Source organism: Cupressus sempervirens, chromosome 10, assembly GCF_028749045.1.
Source record: "Cupressus sempervirens isolate cs-2001-9-10 chromosome 10, ASM2874904v1, whole genome shotgun sequence".
Classification (NCBI taxonomy): Eukaryota; Viridiplantae; Streptophyta; class Pinopsida; order Cupressales; family Cupressaceae; genus Cupressus; species Cupressus sempervirens.
The window spans coordinates 298468357-298493624 of NC_143127.1; positions in this window are offsets into that span (position 1 = coordinate 298468357).

A 25268-nucleotide genomic window follows, 5' to 3' on the forward strand; every position below is an offset into this window, starting at 1 on the left:
ACTTTTTAAATTTTAAATTTTCAAAAATTAAAAAAGGTCTAAAGTTAAAACTTTAGATTATAACCTTTTTGAATTTAAAATCTTTGCACGCACATTTTGAAAAAAATAAATATTTTAAAATGACAATTTAAAATATTTTATTTTTATCCCCAATGAGCCATCCAGGTTAACCAAGCTTTGACCTTTTTGCCTTGTGGCAACCTGTGATTGGCCAACCTCTACACACATCTACCACTAGACTGCCATGTCATCACTTTGGATATAGTTCCACATTCTCATCTGCCTAGGCCCACTACCACATGGTGCTTTCCTGTAATCCTACATTGCTTATCTGGTGAGCATCTTTGTAATGCAGGCATGTGTTGGCCATTGATCCTTGCTACGTGTCATCATCTAGTGTCGCTTCTTTGATCTTGCCACATCACCATGCACTAGGACCCACTGCCATGTGTTGATCACTCACATTTTTGCATTCTTTAAACCTCACACAACTCTATTTTGTGGGCATACGCTAGCCCTCTAATCTGGACACTTGTCGTGATTGTGCGCCATGCCTCCGCATCAACATTCTCATTTTGTGTGTTCAAAATACATTCAAGGCATCATCAAATGGCTTCATCATCTAGGGTCCACCATGCACGCGAGTCTAGGCTTACAAAAGCTGATGTCTTCAAAAACATCTTCCATTACACGTGGAGTTGTATTTAAAGGCTTAAAAATTCCATATCACAAAGAATGTGGGACAAAACATTCTATGCTTTAGCCATGGCATTTCTTCTCTTTTCTTTTGTTTGTTGTGACTTTGTCTTTTGTTCTATCTTCATGCAACTATGCCATCACTTTTGCAGTCTTAAAAATAAATTTATGTGTGTTGCGACCTCCATGGTGATGGGTGCCTCCAACTTTCCTTCTTGCACAAGCATGGGGCCATTTCATGGCATTGACTTCATCTAACTTTTCCTTCTTCCATCATTGAAGATGTTTAAAGATGTGAAATTGAAAATTTGCAATTTTGAAATGACCTCCTCTCTTTTTGATGCATGGGAGGTCGTTTGCATGGCTAGGTTCTTCTATTCTATTCTCCCCTCCATTCTTTGACTATGTCTTCTCCTTTTATGTAACATGTTGCATATAGGGGCTGTAATGCCCCATCAATGGATCCAAAGAATTTTACTAAGTTTGCCAAACAATTTTATTTTTTAAACATGAAAGACAAAACCATTCATAACATTTGCGGAAGCAATAGCAACAATTCGAATGAAAATAAACATAACATATATACATAACAGGCTACATTCTTTAAAGATCCCTTAACATTGTATCATATCTAAATTAACTATTCATCTAACATCCCATCCTTATGAAATAACAATGATACATCCAATGTACTTAAACAATATACAAGTGTCCTTTTGTAATTATATTTTAGTTTAGCTCAGTCATCCACTATACATATCACAGGGTATGAAAAGCTTAAAAGAATAAACATCCAAGCAAATAAAGTACATCATCATCATCTAATATTAATCAATGATGCAATAATATAAATAAAACCACATATCATACATGATACATCATCAAAAAATATATAAACATCCATCACAAAAGATAACTATATATCACAAACATAAATAACTAAGTGCACGGTTCCTCCCAACCGTAAATAGCATCATTAGACCATCGTGGACCCTAGCCATCCCTCCGTGTGTAACATTCCAAAGCACTGAAGAGATCATCGATATTAACATAGTAGGAATGTCACTCCTAAAACATCCTATTAACATGCAAGGTAAAGCATAATAAATCATCAACTAACATATGCAAAGTAAAGCAAATCATCAATATAAGAAACATACCAATAAATACATCCATCATAAGGTATATTATCTATCATAATGCTCCAAGAACATAATGAAGAATAAATACCAACCAAGGATACTCTAGCCACGGTGTCTCGAACGGATCTCAAATGATAAGAGTGAAAATACACTACCACCCGACTGTGTGGAACCTAAGTGGTCCACTCCCACCGTGCTGAGGAGATAATCTCAAGTTCCAAATAGGATATCAATTCATGAAGCACAAATCTCTATAAGTCCAGGAATCCTAAAAGTATACTAACTCAAAGGTTCCATCGCACAAAACTAACATCTAATTTCTAGAGGCACACAAAGACATGTAGGAAACCTACTCTGCAAGTGGGAAAGTGTCATCACAATTATCATGTACAAGTTACCCTGGCAGTTAGCTAAACTCCACAGGTCCATACTGATCTCATGCAGCCACTAGTATCCTCTCATACTGAAGAGGCATACTACGGAATGCACGGTCACAACCATGCATTCTCACTACTCCCATCCTAGCCTGTACAAGCACTCAAGGCATGGGCAAGAATATCAAAACAATTATCTTTTTAGGTTCATTTAATCCCCATTTAGTGTGTAAATGTTATCACTTATTAACCAAACTTACAATGAGTTACCCTGGCAGCCACTTAGGGCCTCGACCCCCATTGCAAGCCACTTCTCGACACTACAAGTAGATTACCTACCCTAAGCTCATGGAATCATAAATCTCAAAATCATAAAAGATAATCCATAATAAAATCATCAAATATGCATAAAAGCATCAAATATCCATAATAAGAATCATCAAATCTCCAAGTTAAGAATCATCAAATCTTCATGAGCATCTGAAAAAGCATCTATAGAAAATCATGACCACAACAGTTCTCTATTGGCAACTGAAGGCATCACTGATAATCATAAGTATCAATTGGTTCTCAATAACCAAAATATATCTCAAGATAAATGGTTCTCAACAACCAACCAAGAATATCTCAAAATCATACTGATCGAAAACTCCAAAATGGTTGAGTTAAACATGTCACAACATGACATCATCAAGAAATAAATCCACATTTCAGTCCCATCATGGCGACTAGAAAGTAATCCAAGGATAACTGATCGATGACTCAAAAATGATTAGCTCAAGTGTCTCATACACATACCTCTCAGCTTCACACATGAAGACTGATGAACAATAACAATCAGTAAATACAAACATTTCATAGAGCATACGATCATATTACCATGGTTGGGCTTATACAGATCAAGACCAAATAAGATCAACATGCCATCATATCTCATAACCCCTGAGCCTCTGGTAACATCCTAGGACTGGTCAACACTAGTCAACCCAAAATCCAAAACAAGAAGCATATAGAATACACGATGCAAACACATGTTTTGGTTTACTAAATTCACATAGTTGAATAATGTGTAGGGATTTCCAGTTTTCTATTTGCAAGTATACTTCAAGTGTTTAAAGTTATCATCATTTGACCTACAAGTCAACCCATTGTCCCCGATAGCATTATTCTTGTGTTAATAGGAATTACATTCTAAGAATAACTTAAGGATAAATATTCACTAAACTGATCATCATTGAACTTTAATTAAATTGTTCTCTTCATTTAACTGAGATCCATATTACTAATTAAATAACTTTTCAACTTTTCAATGATCATTATTCATTATAAGAACCAATTACTAGTCTTCGAATAAGAAGATTATAACTTGATCAATTAAATCAATCAATTAATATAGGTTCACAATCCATGATCTCTTATCATTCTAATAATTTTCAATTATATATTACTAAGTCTTCACCATTAAAATATCTAAAGTCGTTATTCAAGTTATAAGAATAAGACCTATCAACTTGATATCAATATTTCTACAATCTTATTAAAAGAATTATATCAATTAAATCTTCATTACTTAACTTAATTGTTAATTAAACCTAATCAACTCTCATTGATTGATTTAATTAATAATTACATAATCATAGCAACGTTCCAATTAATATCAGTTGACTAATAACTAATAATAGTTTGTACGTAAAAAGTCATCTACAATCCAAATATTCATATTTATAGTTCAATAACTTGTTAATAACAAGCTATGTTAGAAATCTTATTAATAAATCTATAATGACCACCTTCGCCATTCTATCAATGAAAACTAACTTTTCTTTGACAAACCCGTATTATTGATAATCATTTAGTTAAACCTCATTTGATTCAACTAATTATCAATCAACTATATTCCATTTCATTAACATTAGGATTAGTAATAGTTTAATAACTAATAACAAGTTAAAATAAATCTACAATAACAGATTCTTTATTATTTTTGCTAAAAATGATGTCACTAATAAATTAAATATAACTTCCTTAAGAATCGTTCCCCGGATAAGATTTACCAATAATCAATAGGTAATCATTTGTCCAAAATAATCTTTAATGATTCTAAGTATAATGATCACCAACTTCATTAATCACAATTTCATTCATGATAACATCAATTCATTTCCATTGTATTTTCCCCCCCTTAATTTGATCTCAACTAAATTCTTAATACTATACTTTAATTATTAACTAATCTCAATTAGATTGAACTTAATTGAATCAATTAATAATTATATAAACTTATATATACTATCTTTCATTAATAATTTGTTAAACTTAACAATTATTAATAAATAATAACTCACTAATAATTTCAATATTCAATTATAATGATTGATATTCGAACCAATCAATGAATAACAACTAAATCATTAGTATCTCTTTTCTTTTAATTTTCTCTCATCCATTTACTTAGATTGACTAATAATTAATTACACTTCTTCTACTATTAACTAATCTTAATTAAATTTGATTTAATTAGATTAGATAATAAACTATATAAAACTAATGCGTATTAATAAGATTCTAATAAGGGAAGATTGCAATAATATCTTAATTCATTCCATGCTTTGATATATTATTTTTGTGAAGTTTAAGCATAAAGAACTCTTGGTTATGGGAAATGGAGAAATATCTGTCCTTGAATAAAATAGTCCCAGTACGATGGCCCTATCTCCCTAATGAACTGTTGGATTATGCTGAAATTTAAATATGTTGGAGAGGGCGAAGTTGTGCCAATTTTGACTGGAGCGATCGAATAAATTTGATCATAATAAAAAGTTATGAATGACTGAGTTTGGGTCTATCCAAGGGGTAGCGACAGAACAATTAAAAGTTTCTTCTTAAAAGGTAATTGTTCTCTAAATTTACCCATTCATCCATCTAATAGGTTTGTCCATACGCATCTGAAAATATAATTTGATAGAAAGATTACATCTAATCATATGAATTTTTAACTTAGAATTTCTATTTTAATTTCAAATCTTGTCTATCTAATTTCACAATATAAATTCGAACCCAAACCCGATTAAGATCTAATTATTTCTCCTTAATTGGATCTAGGATTTTTCTATTGTTTTCTTGTCATCCAAATAAAATATCTAGATTCCACTTTCAAATATAGAGAGTATTCAGACACATTAAACAAATATGATGAAGATAGGAAGAGAAAGAGTGCAAAGGGAATATGAGAATATCACGAGTGCACCTGGACATTGATGCTAATTTGTCATGCCTCAGAAGTCCATAGAAAATCCCTTCCTTCTCCATCATTCACAATTCTTCCAAGAATCCAAGCCGATCGAATCCTCCAAGTGATTAGAAGAGCTAGAAGGAGCATAGAAGCAAGTAGAAAATATATGAGCATATGAATATTCTCCCATGCATGTAAGCTTTGAAGTTTCTATTTTTTTTTAGCTTGTAGCTCGAGGCTTCCATTAAGCTTGTAGATTCCATTAAGCTTTTCATTTAAGCTTCTATGAATGCCTGAATATCAAGAGCTCTCAAGAAACCTTTGGAATGCTTCTTGAAACCGCTAAAAGGTGTCACCAACTAAGCATGGGTCTTTTCCAATTCTTTTTGATGAGTCATAGAATTGTAGACACCTTGTGCTTAATTGATGCACTAACCCCCGTGTTGTTGACACATGTTAATTCCCATGCAAGCTTATAACTCCAATTTACTTTTTAAATAATCTCTATTTAAATTTTATAACTTTCATTTTAATTTTTATAACTTTTATTATTATTATTTTATTTATTACTTTATTATTATTTTATAATTATTATTAATTTTAATTTCTAGTTTTCTTTTATTTAATTCCTTTTCTCCAATAATTCACATTTAATTAATTACAATCAAAATATCAAAGATCATGATATTTTATTAATTTTCTCAAATAAATAATTTATTAATTAAATCTATTTATTAAGACTTAATTAATGGAAAATTCACCATAGACCTCGAAGATAAAATATGAAAACCCATCATCGAACAAATCATACAAAAAAAATCTAAAGGGTTAAAAATCATGAAATATGTCATCCGACACATTCGGTGGGTATTCAACTCAGATACTCGTCCTAATTTTTCAATTAGGACAAATGGCTCAAAGGGTTGGGATTTGGACTTGAGAATTTATCTCCCCTCTCTTATCATTGAGATAATGTGATAGGGTACGCTCATCTTGGCAATTTAGGAAAGTCGATATCCGGTACCTGCAACCTACATAAAAACCATGCATGTACAAACACAATATCTATTAAAGTAAACAATCAATGGTAGGAAGTGGTGCATCGTGTAGATCTCGACTAGCAGGTGACTACGACTCCCTTCCTTAACCACATCAGACATGCAAGGAAAACACGCACACCATACACATGCAAGTATGGGGTAAGTATCCATAAGAAATCACATATGATAATAAATCATCTTACTAATCATCATTAATAATTGAAAGTAATGTAATAATCATCATCAATAATTGTGAACACTAAAAATAATCATCATACATACATGAAATGTAGAGTCTAAGTAATCTCATCACATAATAAACTAAATCCATAGCACAATATCTAATAATCTCAAAAGAATGCTGCTAACCAACAACATAAAACTAGTTCTAAAAGAGTTCAGCAACGATAAAAAAAATGTGAACTAGGGGCAGGCACTACAGGGGCTCTTGAATTTCTTGGCAGCTTTCTCTTTCAAACTTTTTAGCCAGTGGTTGGGCTCCTTCTTCCCAAGGTGTGACTACTACTTTTCCTCCTGTGGGCTTCCTTGCCCCTCACATGAATTGCCTTGATCTAATGGCGTATTCCTCTGCATGTCCCTTGCCTTGCTTTTACATGTCTCTGCAACTTTGAATGCTGGAAGCTTTCACTTTCTTGTTCATGCTGCTTCTCTGAATGTGGGCTTTTTATAGTGTGAGCTTTTCTTGCTGAAGTTGTCCCCTATATAAGTTTGTCTCTTTGCCTATGAATTTTTCTTTAGCGTAGTCTATGGCATCCATCTACTAGATCATGACCAGTGATTTGGTTGCTTTGATTTTGTGAATGAAGAAAACTAGAGAATGAACTCATTTTAGTCAATAAAAATAATTGATAGATATATGCAATTACTGGTATGGTGCAATCCTTTCAGGGATTGATGTTCTTTGTATCAATGTGCTTACTCAATTGGCATGGCATAGACAAGTATACCCTTTGTAGTTGTAAATACCACCAATGCTTTACCAAGATGTTTTGCCCTTATTTCCTTTAACAAGTAGACATACCTTCTCTACAAATGTTATCTTCCTTTTTGTTAGTCTCGGTCAACCATAAAATATCCTGCACTATCATAATGGGGACAATAAATGTTTTGTCCACTGTAACATTGAGTACACTATTCTCACATCTGCAGACATTTCATGAACATTATTGTAACCTAAAATTTCTGCCTCCAGTTGATCTAGGACACTATTCAATCTTGTGGGCTTCTCATTAATATCATGGTAGTTACTCAAACCCATGTTTGAAACTCCCTTTTTAATCACAAAGGTTCATCCATCCACCCTCTATCCAAGTACCTTATGATGAATAGAAGAAGCTAACCATACCATCTATTCAAAAGAGATCCTTAGCAACAAGAACCTTAATCATACCTAATAAGATGTAACACAAAGCAAAGCATTTCTCTAATGTTGATTAGCTAAGAAGAAGAATATCCATCGATCTTAAAATCATTGGTCATGTAGAAAATGATATGGTTGGATCCGTAGAACTTTTGTTTTAAGAAATGAAAATACCAATCTTATTTATCAATGACATACCTTGATCATTGCCATGGATACAATTCCATATATTTAGTTGTCATCAAAAGATGACATTTTTTACACTTGATCCCCATGCGATTCTTTTATAGATTATTTTCACTTTAAAACTCAAAGTATCTCTAAGATCCTAAGACATCCATTTGTCTGAAGCAGTCAGTCGAACCCCAAAATGGGTCCAGCTAAAAAAAAATTCATTTTCAAACAATTGACTTTGAATAATAATCCAATCATCACCTTGAATTGTCTAAAATTAAATTCGAGCATTAACTTGATCATTAAAACTCATTTACCCACTTTATGTAAATTGTGATTTGTACTAACAAGGCTTGTCGTTTGGCTTTGAAAATTGACATAAACAATTGGTCAGGTTTCGAAACTCTAGACTTCTATTCTCTCTGACATATTCAGTAGGCCTGCCAAATCTCGTCACATGATTCCTTTAGGGTCAAAAGATATTGATCCCCAAAGTTACCTACATAAAATCACCTGCAGATAAACATGTCAGAAAACCACAAAGTGTGTTTGGTTTTGAGCTTTAAAAAAAATTGTAAACAGACACTTGGGGGTATAAAAAATGAAGCATTAATTCTATGTCATGAGGAGAGTATAAATCTGTGATTTGGGCTCATGAAAAATAATAGGGTGCAAATGGCAAGTAGTCAAAGTGGGTTACTCAAATTTGTAGACTAGAAACAATGTCAGAAAAGCATTTTTTGCAAATGGAATTGACCTGGGAAAGTGTGCAAACAGATTCGTCAAGACTTGAAAATTCACACACTTAAAGCATTTTCAAAGAACAACATAGTGGCACAATCCATTTGATCGCACCTATCACAAATTTCAAGATATGACATCACGACCAGGGGTACTAACAAATCTGCACTTCTTGAGACCAGTAAAAAGTTAGAAATTGCACTTGGAATCACATTTGAAAATTGATCAAACAGATTCTTCATAAGCTCAAACTTGAAACATAACAAGTCTTTTACCTCTAAAATTCAATGCAAAAGGAAATTTCTCATTTTGGTCAACTGGGTCAAAGTTATAACAAGTCAAACCGGGCTTCCCAAAATTTTGAAAAATTCATATAAGCATGACATCAGTAAATAACCAACTTTGAGGGATTCAAAACCTAGTCAAACAGATACAAAATGATACAAAATCTGAAACATAGGTTCTTGTGTATGGACACTAAACACTCCCAAAGTGGCAAGTCATAAAACATTACTCGGTGTGAGATATTTAGTTGCAAACACAGCCTCCTATCAATGATTGACACAACAAAAAATGCATATTTGACAAATGCTCAAAACAAGACTTCACAAAATTACTTGGAATGGTAGTTTAACTTCATGGAATGCATAGACACACTAAATGCAAGGTGTTAGAAATATTAAACACCTCATAAGCTTCTCAAGTATAACCAGGTACATAGGCATCAAAAAGCATTTATGGGGCTTGAATCACTCTATGGTACTCAAAATCGGGAAGTCAATTTTGAGTGCCAACATTATGAAGTTTGTGTATATGAGTTTGGAATGTTAAAAAATCTTATGTAAAATATTTTTCCAAGCATGTAACATGTTTCTATGATCAATGTGAAGATCAAGTAGCTTATTATGTATGTAATTCCATATCACTAATCCCTGTGTAGTATAAAGAACCAATCAGAAAATAGGAAATCTTAAGTGCCAAAAAGGATGAATGACAATCATTTATTTCATTCTAGAAGGTTCTTAAGATGGATATATAATTAGGGTTTCAAAGTTGAATATGGAGTTGAGAGTTTGAAGAATGCATGAATGTGAAGTTGAAGGAGAATCAATGACTGTCAATTGTTGAAGGATTAAAGATGACCGAGTAGCACAATGAGAAAATAATGTAGAAAAATCACAAATTAAGGTGATTAGATATTTGAGAGAGAATATCTATTATCATAAAATTAGTGCAGACTAAAGGATCAAGGTATTGTTACATTCTATTTAGTGTATCAGGTGAATCTCTTAATAGTGTGGTCCTAACAAGCCTTTTGTAAATCTCCTAACATAGTACTCAGTTATTTATGAAATTTAAACCCTTTTGTAAAGGTAGAGTTAACAGTCTTATATGCTTTTAGTAGAGAAGACCCCTCATAGGGTAGATCATTAGAAGTGATAATATTGTAGCCCTAATAGGCACTTTGTTATTGGATTAGTGAAAACTCTGTGGCTATCATCCCCTCCTCAATTTCACCTTCACATTGGAGGGTTTCTGCAGTACCAAATCTTGGGTCAAGTATTATTTACTTGTTTGTGTGGTTTGATCATGTTAGTAGATGTTAGATATGTTATTACATGATATTGCATGGTTGATTACATACAACATTAAGGCTAATGATGTGTATGGGAAATTATGTTTAGCATGTTCAATGTGTGAAGTGGTAAAATTTTTTGGAGATTTTGATTCACCCCCCTCTCAACATCGCACTTTCCTATTAGAACTTCAATACATATATCATAATTTATCCAAACCAACATCAAAAAATTTAACTCTGGATTATTTACATATTTATACAAGAGTAACTAGTAGATATGATCTTGAATTTTTTTACTTTTACTCAACATAAAAAACCATTTCCCTTTGTTTTATTACGTTATTTTACATCTTTTTCAACATCTTTGAAATTCAATATCAACCTTTACTTCTTAGGCACCTTTAGGAAATATAAATAACAAGTGGTGTAACCTTATATAATGAAGAAGTGAATGTTCCTTAGGGATAACTATGAATATAATTTCTAACTATAAAAAACTATTGATATATATGTAATCTTGTAAAGTAATTAATATTTCACTTGCATGACACTCAACGACTGAGCTCATAAAATAGATAAAAGAAAATTTCCTAAATTCCTTTAGTGAATAACTCAAATGATTCTTTAGGATGTTATGTTATCTCCAAATTATTTTTAGGACAATGAAAATAGATAATAATTTACATAGTACTAAGTAAATATCTTATCTCTTATTCCTATGTTAGGTTTTAATCCTTGACAATACATAGAATCGAAAACTTTTACTATGCAAAGTGTATATTACTATAATGTGGAACTTTACTATAATATGATACCTTGTTTTTTGTATTGTATATCAATATATAAACTACACCACTTAAGAATAAAAATCAATCTTATGTCTTACAATAAAATATTATCGCCTAACATATGAATACAATCCTTTGACAACCATTTTCCAACCCCTAAGAAGAATTTTAAGATTAAGACAAAATTCAAACTATATTTTCAATCAAGATAAAGAGATATAAAGCTAACCACATTAAATTAGGATGAAATAATTCAAGGAGGATGGGATTTTACATGTGTGATTACATATAACAAACATATCTATCCATAAATGAAAAAAGAGATTAAATCCATTTTAAGTTTTAAGAAATATATCTTTAAATCAAAGGGTTGATAATATTTACTTAACATGTAATACCATAATCTATTCTTAATATTTCAACAAGGATATTTCATGTTGTCCAAATGAAATGGTTACTCAAATTTATGTGATCAATTTTATACCAACACTATACTAAAGATGCATGAATAGACCTCAACCAACTTGCATTATTATTGTTTATTGTATTTCTGATTTGAATGGAGAAAAAATCATAAATAAAATAACATTAACCTAAACTTAATTACATGGGATAAAATGACAAACTATATTAGGCATGATCTGATTTATATATAAAATTATATTGATATCTCACAACGTTAAAGAAGTTCATTATCAGCACTTTCATACCTTATTTACAATCTTATTCTTTTACACCATTATTGTATACCAAAAATAGGGTACACTTCTCTAAGACATTCTATCTAAGGGATCTGATAGATTAGGAACCTTGAATGATGACTTAGAGATTCCTATCTATGAAATGCAAGAGCTATTATGTTGTGGCTCTCAAATGAACCTAGCCAAAGAAACCCTTGTAAGGTGCACTATAGAATGGTTGATTCAAAGAGTGATGCAAGAGTGACAATATTCAAGAATCAAGAATGAGTGCAATGCAAATGCAAGCTAAACTAGGATGAGATGCAAGATAACAAAGAGTTACAAGAACCACCTAGTTAAACTATGTGAGATAAGCTATGCATTAAAGGAAACTAAACTATGAAGTATGCCATGATGCAAGAAAAATGAAGAATATGCTAAGAATTGAAGAATTCTCCAATGCTCCAAGATCACCAAGAAAACCTATAGCATGAGAATAGTATGAGAATGTAAGAAATTAGAGAGTGAGGAGAAACCCTCCTTTTGAAAAGAAATGGATGATAGAGATTAAGAGGAAGCATCAAGGGTTGAGAATGATCCTTGAGTAAGCCATGTGCACAAGAATCTCACCTAAGAAAGATCAATGATAAGCTTTAAGAGGCAAAACATGTGTAGAGGAGAATAAAGATTCCACTCACCTTGGAAAATATGTCTATTTTTGAATGATAGTATGACAATATCTAGCTATATAGAAGTACAATATAATTTTTATGTCAAAATGATACTTTGTAGACTCTAAAAGTATCAAATGATATTTCTCAAATAAGTAGTACAAAAGTTGACCAGTAGATATAGTTTATGTGACTTTTGAACCTAAAATACCTATGTTTGACTAAGTTTTTTGATTCATTTCTACAATAAGACTATAATAGTAGAGTTTTTTTCTATTTTGACAATAACATAGAAATTTGAAAGCAATTTGTGATAAAAATACATATCTTCCAAAAATTGAACAAGCGACAAAGAAACCTTGCAAATACAAACACTTGGGAAGTATTGAAAGAAAAAAAATCCCTACGAACTACCATTTGTGCATGTTAAAATGATTTTTGAGGGTCTAGAACATTTGAAGACACATTGAATAAATATCTACCTAAAGGGCACAATTCATTTCCCAATATCTTGGCCCACAACTTAATTCTCCCTCACCTCACACAAGGTGGTTACCTACAATAGATATTATCTTTTTTGCAGATGGGTTACCCACATCTAAAGGAACTAATATAGTGAGTCAAATCTTGGGGTGATTCAAGTAGTCCACGAGGATCGATCCTTGCAGTAAGATATTGAGTGGCAAAATAGGAGGGCCTCTAAATCCTAAGGTGTTTAGTAAGGGTTACATTAATAAAACCCTTCTTACACCTAATATGGGGTGAAGGCCTTGCAATCAAAAGAGCATCTTAAACATACCCACCTAGTGATATCCTCATGATAACAATCCCACAAGAAATATCACTAAGTGAAGTCAAGTGTTATGCCCCCCAAGTATTTCACCTTTGTAAAGAGGTTTTGATTATAGTGGGTTAGATTAGTTGGGTTTTTCTTGTTAACTCTTTGGGTCATTCCTACTATTATCTTTCCACTAATAGCACACCCTCTAAAGGTAAAATATCACTTATGATATTGAAGAAAATGGATCCATGCTAAGGAGGTCAAGATTTATGATTCACCAAGTAGTTTAAGAGCATACTATCTTATTCCCCAATGCTTCCCCCAAACATGCCAAGAAAGTTAATCACTTGAGACTACTAAAGAGTGGAATACACCACCCACTTTTTTGAACCAATGATGAGTCAAGATTTCTTATCCACAAATAAGGTGAAGAGCATGCTTTTCTACCAATAATGGAACCTTACTAATGAGTTTTATGTGCGTACGAAAGGAAATACTTGAGGAGAATATGTAAGCACTTGAAATGAAATGAAGACACATAGAAAACCTTTTTTTCTTTCTTGGGAAGTCCTGCAACAATGTTAGTAGCCCTTTTTTTCTTTTTCAATTTTCCTTAGAAAGGAAAGCAAGCAAGACAAGCCCCTACAAAATAACAAGGGTTAGGGAATCAAAATAACAAATAAAATTTAAAACAACCCAACCAAATCCAATGTTATGACCTATTAGAAAGCCAATAAACTCAAAAGTGAAATCTTGAAAATGCAAAATGGAATTTGAAATCCAAAATATACAAATGAAATAGATAGAATGATACTTTTAGCTGATAAAGTACATAGGAAACTTCCTAGTATACCTAGGTGACACTTCTTCCCAATATAATACTCACTATCAAAACAATACAATACCTTTCAATAAGAAGTACAATAGAAAATATAACACGAGTATAATAATGAAACTAACCTTGTATCATATCCCAATGTAGAAACTATCGTATGATCATAGAGAAAGTATTGTATGATACTTCTAGAAGGAAAAATAGAATCTGAACCTCCAAGCCCAAAAAGTGACAAAAACAATCAAAATGGAGATAAATAATGATGTTGAGCACCATTGTGGGTGCCAAAAGTGTATACCAAAAATAGGGTGCACTTCTCTAGGTTATTCTATCCAAGGGATCCAATAGATTATGAACCTTGAATGGTGATTTAGAGCTTTGTATCTATTATGTGCAAGAGATATGAGATTGTGGCTCTCAAATGAACCTAGCTAAAGAAACCCTTGCAAGGTGCACCATAGAATGGAAGATTCAAAGAGTAGAGGCAAGAGTACCAATATCTAAGAATCAAGAATGAGTGCAATTCAAATGCAAGCTAAACTAGAGTGCTATGCAAGCTAACAAAGAGTTACAAGAACCACCTAGTTAAATTATGTAAGCTAAGGTATGTATAAAAGGATTTTAGACTATGAAATATTCCATGATGCAAGAAAAATGAAGACTAAGCCAAGAATGTAAGAATGCTCCAAATGCTCCAAGATCACCAAGAAAACCTACAGCTTAACAATAGCATGAGAATGTAAGAGATGAGAGAGTGAGGAGAGAGAGCCTCCTTTTGAAGGGAAATGAATGGTAGAGATTAAGAGGAAAAATCAATAGTGAAAAATAAGGCTTGAGCGATCCATGTGCATAAGAATCTCACCTAAGCAAGATAAATGATTCCCTTTAAGAGGAAAAAGATGTGTGGAGGAGAATAAATTTTCCACCCACCTTGGAAATTGTGCACCTCATGTGAGACAAAAATGTCTTTTCTTTTATTTATAAAACAAGAATAATGTTTTTCATGTGCACACTTAAGATAAGTGAGACTTGGGGAATTTTATTTAATTAAAAGGGAGAAAGATCTTTCAATTAAATAAAAGCCTTGGGATATGGTGACCAAACCATATGTTATAATAGAATAAATATCAAAGTGAGATTTGATAAAAAAAATTAAGTGATAGATAAGAAAAAATACTAGAAAGGGAGAGCTCATACTCTAGATGACCTTTTTGGGTGATTACTATTATAGTATGGATGGTTATTATTATGTGACCTCTAGAGAATTTACAATATTTCTTTCACTGTGTAGATTATTGGTTGAGATAAGGAAGTATCAATGTGATTAAAAAGATTATGAAATTTAATATTTTCTCTTAAAATAGAAACAAAAAAGATTTCTTCTTAAATACTTTTTCAATAAAGGATTCAAGAAATTACAATTTTGTAGCTTTAGGTCTATCTTAATGATTAAGCAATGTTTAGCAAAGAATTTTGAAGTGTCTTAGGATAATATTAAATTATTCTGAACACATTACCTTGGTTTTTATAAAGAGAAAATAGGTTTTGAAGGGCACCTAAAACCATTTACATTAAATGATATTAAAGTGACTAAGCATTAAACCCCAGCTATGAAAAAGTAGCAAAACATAGAACAAATGTTGACACCTAGACAAAAGATAATAGAATGAAAATACACAATCAAAACTATCAAATAACAAATACACTTGAAGACAACAAAACTATAAAAAATTTCCCAAAGTTACAAACTACATGAAACTTTTTAGCATCTTCACAACTTCAACTTTGAGTTTCTAGATGACATCATCAACGTCATTTGAATCTAGGATCTCCTTGTTAGCACTCATTTCCATCTTCTTGGTGCTATTTTAGCTTCTTTTTCCAAACCCATTAGAATCCTCTTTAGGGTTGTGTTCTTTGTCATGATCAACCTAGATAATAGCATTCTCAATGGTGGAGTTATACAACTTGGCATTTAAGGATCTAAAAATTGTATATGTCTATATGATTGTAAAAAAAAATACACTATCAAAGACAAGCACTAATTACTTGAAAGAATTTGTCCAATATTTGATTTCATCAATGGTCAAAAGAGGAAAGAAATAAAATGTTTAAATATGATATGAATAATGAATTGATATCTAAAATAAACTTGAGTTATTATCATGCAAATATCTCTTCATGTAAAGACTTGTTATTCATTTCTTAGGGTGACTATAATTGTAATGCCCCACTGAGGGATCCAAAGAATTAACCTAAAGTTTCACTAGGTTTGGTAGCATTTTTTTTTTTAAATCATGAAAGTAAAACCATTCATAACATAGTAGTGAAAGCAATAACATTATTCAACTAAAGGTAAACATAACATATATAATAGGTTACATTCTTTAAGAACCCCTTAATGTTGAATCACATTTAATCTAAATAATACTAAGTCTAACAACTACCACATCCACATGAAAGAATAATGATACATCCAACATACTTAAACAATATATAGGTGTCCTTTTAGTAATTACATTTCAGATTGCTCAATCATCCATTGCACATGTCAAGGGGTATGAAAGGCTTAAAAGAATATACATCTGTGAAAATAAAGTACATCATCATACTAACTCTAATCTGTAATGCAATAACATAAATGAAACCACAAATTGTACATGATACATCATCATAGAAGATATAAACATTCATCGTAAAAGACAACCATATCATCAAACATAATTAACTAAGTCTAGGATTCCTCCCAACAGTAAATAGCATCATTAGACCATCATGGATCCTAGCCATCCCTCCATGTCTAACATTCCAAATCACCGAAGAGATCATCGGTATTAACATAGTAGGAATGTCACTCCTAAATCATACCACATTATATGCAGAAAAGAAATCTAACATGCAAAGTAAAGCATAAGATAACATCATCTAACATATGCAAATCATCAATGTGAGGATACATGTCCACCATCATAATCCATGAAGATAGATGCCAACAAAGAATGCATTAGCCATGGTGTCTCAAATGGATCTCAAATGATAAGAGTGAAAAAGCACTACCACTCGATCGCGTGGAACCTAAATGGTCCACTCCCGCCGCGCTAAGGAGATAATCTCAAGTCCCAAACAGGTTATCAAAATCACATAACATAAATACTCTCTAAGTTTAGGAATCTTAAAAGTATACTAACTCAAAGGTTTTAACACAAATCTGACATCTAATTCCAAGAGGACACAAAGACATGTAGGAAACCTACTATGCAAGTGGGAAAGTGTCATTACATGGATCACGCTAGAGTTACCCTAGCAGTCTCTCAATAGACCTCGACCCCCTAGTGATCCCTATGCAACCACTAGTATCCTCTCATACAGATGAGGCATACTACGGAATGCAAGGTTGTAACCAAGCATTCTCTCTACTCCTATCCTAGTTTGTACTAGCACTCAAGGCATGGGCGAGAACATACAATTATCTTATTAGGTTCATTTAATCCCCATTTAGTGTAAATGTTTTCACTTATTAAAACAACTTACAATGAGTTACCCTGGCAGCCACTTAGGGCCCCGATCCCCATTGCAAGCCACTTCCCAACACTACAAGTAGATAACCTACCCTAAGCTCGTGGAATCATAAATCTCAAAATCACCACAGTCCTATACAAGCGACTGGAAAGAAACACCAAAAGATAATCCATAAAAAGAGCATCAAATCCCCATGAGCAAATGAAAAGCATCCATAGATAATCATGACCACAATAGTTTTCTATTGGCAACTGAAGGTATCATTGATAATCAAAAGTATCCACTGGTTCTCAATAACCAAAATATATCTCAAAATCATACTGATCGAAGACTCCAAAATGGTTGAGTCAAACATGTCACAACATGACATCATCAAGAAATAAATCAACATTTCAGTCTCATCATGGCGACTGGAAAGTAATCCAAGGATAACTGATCGATGACTCAAAAATGATTAGGTCAAGTGTCTCATACACATACATCTTAGCTTCACACATGAAGACTGATGAGCATCAACGAACAGTGAATACAAACATCTCATAGAGAATACCATCACATTACCATGGTTGGGTTTATAAAGATCAAATTCAAGACATCATCATGACATCACAATCATAACCCCCGAGCCTCTGGTAGATGTCCTATAACTGGTCAACACTAGTCAACCCAAAAACCCAAAACAAGAAGCATAGAGAAAACACAATGCAAGCACATGTTTTTGGTTTGCTAAATTTACATAGTTGAATTGAGTATGGAGGTTTCTGTTTCTGTTTGCAAGTATACTTTCAAGAGTATAAGATTTATCATTTGACCTACAAGTCAACCCGTTTGTTCCCTCGATAACATTATCCTTTCACTGTTTAAAATTAAATTCTAAGAATAATTGAAGGATAAATATTAACTCATTACACTAATCTTCATTTTCCCTTAATTAATATTATTTACTTTATTAATTAATCTTAATTAAATTAATTAATAATGAACATAGGTATGACTCTTTATCATTCTAACAATACTTAATTAAAACTCAACTAAATATTACTAAAATTTAGGTCTCTTAATTTAATCATTATAATAATTAAATCATCACTAATAACCATTAAAATATCTAAAGTCATTATTCAAGTCATTATAATAAGACTTATCAACTTCAATGTAAATACTTCACAACTTCGCTAGAAGAATCGATATTAGCATATCAATTAAAAATTTATTACATAACTTAATTATTAATTAAATTTTATCAACTCTAATTAATTAATTTAATTAATAATTACATATCCATATCAACAACCCAATTAATAACTAGCCATAATTTGTAAGTTAAAGGCCAACCATAATCCAATTTTCTAATATTAATAGTTCAATAATGGCTTGTTAATATTTAATAACAAGTCATATTGGGAATCTTATTAATAAATGTATAATGACCACATTTGTCATTCTTTTCAATGAATACTAATATTTCCTTAACAAATTCGTATTATCGATAATTATTTCAATTAAGATTCTATCGCATAACTTAATTAGTAATATCGTGACTAATAATTCAATGATAATTATCAAGCGAGAAGACTCCCTACTACCCTATGGATATCCCATCTAATTAGTTGGATCAATTAAGTTTAACCTCCCATTTAATTTCGATTTTAAATAAATAACTTACCCATTGAATTCCAATAATCAATTAGTAATTCTAATGAACTCAAATAATTGCATAATTGAAAAACTTCAATTTATAGTATACTCTAATAATTAACCTTAATTAAACTAAATTTTTAATTTTAATGTTAATTATTAAATTCTAATATAAAACTATGTTAATATTTCTCCTCTTTAATAATACTTTATTTTTCTAACATTACTAGTATAGCATGGACATACATTAAATAAAAAATAATTAATAATTAAAAAAAATATATATATATATATATAAATAATAATTAATATTTAATAATATTAATAATATTAATATAACATTCAAAATATATATTAATGACCTTTCATATCTCATAACATATGAATTTTTAATAACATAATACACTAAATCCATCTCGCCCTTCATAAAACTGGCGTGGGTTTCAACTGTACCGTCGCTACTTATTAAACGCACGGCAGTGCCTGCTGACATAGGCCTGTGACAACACTGTTGTCGCAGTGTCTCGTGAGAGGGGTGGGGTTACGGGTTCGTCCCTCGCCGCCTCTCTTTAATATATATATATATTTTTTTTTTAATAACATTTTTCAAAAATGTTTAATCATGTGCGATTCGATTTAACTATAATGAATTTCTACTGTGATTCAATATTCGATGCTTAAATGAATATATATATATGTATACATATATATATATGTATACATATATATATATATATATATATACATATATATATATATATATGTATAAATATATAAATATATATATATATATATATATATATATGTATAAATATATATATATATATATATGTATATTATATGTGTATATATGTATGTATATATATTATGTATATATATGTATATATATATGTATGTATACATATATATATATGTATACATATGTATGTATATATGTATATATATATATATATATATACATATATATACATACATATATATACATATGTATACATACATACATACATACATACATACATACATACATACATACATACATACATACATACATACATACATATATATATATGTTTGCAGATCTATAAATTAAAAAGAGATCATATTCATAGTTTTTAAACAAAAAGGGCTTTCTAATTTCTTAAGAATTTCCTTTAAAAATATTTGTTCTCTAAATTTTACCCATTAATCCTTTTAATAGATTTTCCCATATGTATCGAAAAACCCTAGTTTCATAGCTCACTTAGATCTATGCATATGAAGTTTTCTCATAAAGATTTTAACTACTATTGACAAAATGCATACAACCAAAATATGGAAATCCTCAGAAAGCATTCAGAAGACACAAAGAAGACAGGAAGTGCAAGATGCAGAAATAACATAAGCAAAATCACAAGTGTCTACCTAGACACTGATGCTAAATCACTTCTCCTTAGAATCCACAGATCAAGCTCCCTCCTTCTCCAATGTTCTCAAGTCCTCCAAAATACGCTCTCCAAATGCTCTACCAAAGCTTCTAGGAGTGCCTGAATATAAGGAACTCTCAGGAAGCACCTAAAATGTCGCTAGAAACAACCAAAAGGTGTTGACAACTAAGCATGAGTCTTTTCCAACCTTCTAGATGAGTCATAAGGTTGTAGACACCATGTGCTTAATTTGTGCGCTAACTCCTGTGTTGTTGGCAACACATGCATAATTAGGGTGCAAACTCCTGTGTTGTCTACATGACAACTCCCAAGAGTTCGCATACTCCTATGTGAATGAATATTAAAATAATGCACATTAATTAATTTAATATTCACTTTACTCTTTTCAATTTAATTTATTAATTTTTAAATCTCATACACTTACTTTAATAATTCCACTTGTTTTATCTTAATATATTTATATTTTAATCACATGCACACATCATGCAATTTAGAATCTTTTAATAATTTAAATATATTTTCCACTTTTAAATTCATTTTTGAAACTTAATTGATAAAATATTTATTAACTTAAATAAATATTATCACATTCCAACTTTAAATTTATAACTTTTATCTTCAAATTTAATTATTTTATTTAATTAATTTCCTAATTAATTAAATAAAATAAATATTAAAATACCATATTAATTTTTCATTAAATTAAACCATTAACTAAATCAATTAATTAGGCTTAATTAATAGAAAATACACTAAAGACTCATAAAGTAAAATACGAAAAAACCCACTACAGCAAAACACATACAAAATCAAACCAAAAGGGTTAATATCATGAATTATGTCATCTGATGCATTTAGAGGGTACTCAACTTAGATACTTGTCCTAATTTCTAATTAGGACAAATGGCTTAAAGAGTTGGGATTTGGACTTGAGAATTTATCTCCCCTCTCTTACCATTGAGATAATGTGATAGGGTATGCTCATCCTGGCAATTCAAGAAATTCGATACCTGGTACCTGCAACCTACATAAAAGCCATGCATGTACATATATATATATATATATATATATATATATATGCTAAGCTAAACAGGCAATGGCAGGATGTGGTGCATCATGTAGATCCCGACTAGCAGGTGACTACGATTCCCTTCCTTAACCACATCAAGAATGCCATACAGAAAGAAAACAAACATGCACACCATACACATGCAAGTATGGGGTAAATATCCATAAGAAAGCACATGTGATAATAAACCATCTAACTAATCAATAACTGAAAATAATGTAATAATCATCATGCATACATGAAATGTAGAGTCTAAGTAATCTCATCACATATCAATTGAATCCATAGCACAATATTTGATAGTCTCAAAACAATGTTGCTAACCATCAACATAAAAATAGCCCTAAAAAAGTTCCACAATGATAACAAAAATGTGACCTAGAGGCAAGCACTACAATAATACTTTTAGGAAAGTGTTTACACTTGTTGTATGAAAATGCTTAAATGTGTCTTGATATTGATAATGCATCAAATAAGACAAAAAATTATGTTACTAATATCATGGGGAAATTTAATATTGTTTATTCTATATGGAACTTTTCCCTTTCCTTTTACACTCTATGTTCGATATCATAAACAAAGATATTTGTTCAAGGTTCACTTCCATGTTTTCCTCGAGGAAATATACAAAGCTAGTCTATTCACATATAGAACACAAATCTTTACAGAGTAAATGTGAGGGTATGACAATTAGGAAACACACTAGAAAATGAAGGTTTATAGAAGATACAAGAAAAATATTCATACCAATACTTATATTAGAAAAGAGCTAGGAGAAACTAAAATGTCACTACGAGGCAACCTAGACACTTAAGAAACATAAAGTATGAAGTAATTCTTTAGCTTTTGAAACTTGATGCAGTTATCTATATTACTATAACCTAACACTTTAATATGATACCATTCTTTTTGTATTGTATATCATTATATAAACTACATCACTTAAGAAGAAAAACAAACCTTCAAATTCTTACATCTAAATATTATTATCTGACATATGAATTTACATTCCTTTGACAACCATTTTCCAACCCCTAAGCATAATACAAAGATTACAACATATTTTAATCTACAATTTGAATCAATATAGAGTGATATAAAGTTAACTACATTAAATTAAACTTAAATAATTTGAGTAGGATTGGTGTGTACGTGTGTGTTTACATATAACCATCATATCTACCCATAAATGACAAAATAGATTAAATCCAATTCTTAAGCTTTAAGAAGTATATCTTTATATCAAAGGGTAGATCATATTACTTTTGCCAACATTTCAATATATTCTTATATATCAACAAGGATATTTCAAATACTACTTCTTGTCCAAATGAAAGAGTTACTCAACTTCAAATGATCAATTTGTACCAACACTATCTTGAAGCTACATGAATAGACCTCAACAAACTTGTATTGTTATTGATTATTCTATTTCTGATTGCATGACTAGAATTTCACAAACACACACACACACACACACACACACACACACACACACACACACACACACACACACATGCACACACACAAAATCATTAAACTAAGCTTAATTTGTCATGTCCCCTTTTCAAATAATTAAAAATAATAATCTTTGCTAAGGCAGGTAGGCCCAAAAAGGTGAAGTTTCAGCAAAGGGGGATAATCTTTGGAAGCGAATGGACTAATAAATGAAAATTATTATTAAAATATGTTTTATTAACCCCTCTTGGACGTGAGTTAGGTTTATGCCCTCTTTTAAGGGGTTTGGAGGCATTTTGGGCTCATTCCAAAACTTGATTTTTGCTCATTTTCTTTGTTATTCTTCAGAGGCTGCCAAACCTATGGAGAAGGAGACCCAAGAATGGGAGTTTGCAGGTTTCCAGGGAGACCCAAGAATGGGAGTTTGCAGGTTTCTAGGAAGGATAAGGATGGGATTTTGAAGCAATTCCATGTGCATGCTCATGCAGAGTTTGCCTTTGTGCTGAACAATGCAAATTTGTGAGTTTTTGGGTGTATATTTTGTAAGAGTTTGGTGTTTCCAGTTGAATATTTCATATCAGTTTGGGTTGCTGCTGTATATCAGACTTTTAAATGTTAAAATAGAGCTAAATATATGTATTTGGATATGATTATACTTTTGTGATAGATTATTAGTGTTTTTGTGGTGATTCTGAGCTATTTTGTGCTATTTTGGGAGCCCGATGAGCATTATTTTTGTCCTCCGTTTGGGAGCTATTGTGTGCATGTTATACAGATCTGGAAATGAAATTTTATAGGCTGTTATGCTGCTCAAATTTTTGTAAAAATGTCCACTTTCAGATTTATTAATAATAGGTGAAGCTGTGAATATTTTGACACTATTTCTGGCATACCCGATTTGGGGTTTATTGAGAAATTGGTGGATCTTTGAAATATTGGTTGTTTGATCTTAAAGATCTGATTAGAGGTTGGAAATATCATACAAAATCATTAAAGGGACATTTCAATGGTATTAGAGCCATGATCTTGCCAGCCTGAGGGTTTGTAGAACTTTGCATGTCAGTTTTGACAACTACCCAGATCTTGCATTCCAGTTTTGACAACTACCCAAATCTTGCATGTCAATTTTGATAACTACCCAAATCTTGCATGTCATAATTTATGGTTGCATGTTGCTTCCAATCAGATGGATGTCAAAATTTATGGTTGCATTCTACTTCTAATCATTTGCATGTTAGTTCTTGGTGAATTTGGTGGTTGCATGTTGCTTCTAATCAGTTGCATGTCAAAATTTATGGTTGCATGCAACTAAGTGAAAGAGAAAAGAGATATTTACAGTGAGAAAAGAATAAATAAATTTTGATCAAACCTCCAGTTGAAAGTAAAAGTATAAAATCCAAGGAAGGAAAAAGTATGGCTAATCTAGATGAGATGGAAAAGAAATTCTTCCAAGACATCCAAAATACTCAGAAGCAAATAGTGGATAGTTTGGTAGAAACTAGAGAGGCTTTGCGAATATTGACAGAAAAACTACAAGGACTTGCATCTATTAATGAGAAAGGGAGCACTTCAGAGGAGCCAAGAAATCTGAAATTCACGCCATCTAAATCAACCAAAACTATTTTCTTGCCTGCAGATGAGCCACCAGTACCAAATCTAGCCATTAATCCCATGGAAGAGGTTACAGGTAACTTGATTACATTAAGAGCTACTTACAATGGCTTAGATGATGACTTTTATAGTTCAGTTCCTTTTAGAGAATACGTGGATATGATTAACACTTTGATGCCCAAGAAAGAGTACATAAGGGAGCATGACATAAGTGGAAGAGAGCTCAAAAATAAAATAAGCAAGTTTATAGCACCTACTTTTGATGGAACAAATAAAATTCCAGCTAGAGCATGGCTACAAAAATTACAGACCTTCTTCACACTTAACCCCATGAAGGAGAGTGATGTTGTTCAAATTGCAAGTCTACACTTGGAAGATGTAGCCTATGATTGGTGGTATCATGGAATGACTACTCAAGGTCATGATCAGGTAACT